Source organism: Halyomorpha halys, unplaced genomic scaffold, assembly GCF_000696795.3.
Source record: "Halyomorpha halys isolate HHAL.00 unplaced genomic scaffold, Hhal_1.1 Scaffold2568.1, whole genome shotgun sequence".
Lineage (NCBI taxonomy): Eukaryota > Metazoa > Arthropoda > Insecta > Hemiptera > Pentatomidae > Halyomorpha > Halyomorpha halys.
In genome coordinates, this window is record NW_027115177.1 from 2,613 (window position 1) to 3,564 (window position 952).

Here is a 952-nt window from a genome sequence, read left to right on the forward strand (position 1 = left end):
TGATTTAACTTCTTGATCACCTCTGCTCTATCCTCCAAGGATATTGAATGGAATATCTGCAGGTATGGCTGTCCAGTTCATGGATAAATCCTTGAATTTATTGCTCAAGTTTCAGGATGTTTTTCAGTTTTCTTTTTGTATTTATATAGTCTGTTAAAGTCCCGGTGCGATAAATTACCTCAGAAATGTCTAGTTGTTGTTGGTTGGGGCATTAGGGTGTAAAACCCTGAGGTCATAAATGCCCATAGAAATGTCTAGTGTTGGAAGGAACTTTTTTTGGCGGTGTGCAGTATATATAATAGTACTATCCTATTAGATCTATAATTCTTTACAGATCATAAACCAATTTTTTTTTTTTAAGGTTTTTATTTCATTATAATATGTACAGTAATTACTACATTGCCTTGAGATAAACCCATATACATTACAGTTGTTTTGCTACTTATTACAAAAGAACTATGTTTTAAATTTTGGTAAAAACAAACTTGAAAGAAAAAAAAAACATTTTAAAAGAAAATATAATACCAACTATCATTTATTGATGAATTTGTATAGTAATATGAGTTTAGTTCTCTAGTATTTATATCTATGGGTTGTTGTTTTTGTATAATTTCATATTCCTTTCATCAAAAGGTTAAAAGTTTATTCAAGGTTATTCAGATACGGTATCTAGAGTTTGGACAAGATTGGAAGAAATTATGAGTCAATTTATATGTGCATTCCTGTATGTTGTCTATATTTAGTTCTGAGTGCATTTTAGTTATTCTAGGGTAATATGAATATTTATGAACAATTCTGAGGTTTTAGTTATAGAATACTGGTAGTTCTTGAATGTTGGTTGAGTTAGTGAAGCTCCATATTGGACTGGCATATGTTAGGTCTTAGTACTGCATTACAGAATATCAATTATTTATAGAGGATACTTTTGGTTTGTATTAAAATATGGAACATA

At 29.6% G+C, this 952-nt stretch overlaps 1 long non-coding RNA gene across 1 annotated transcript in view; it reads left to right on the top strand.

Annotated features, from left to right (window-relative positions):
* LOC136796983 (uncharacterized) overlaps positions 1-952 on the top strand; it is a 16,016-nt gene that overhangs the window by 2,589 nt on the left and 12,475 nt on the right. The window lies entirely within an intron of this gene.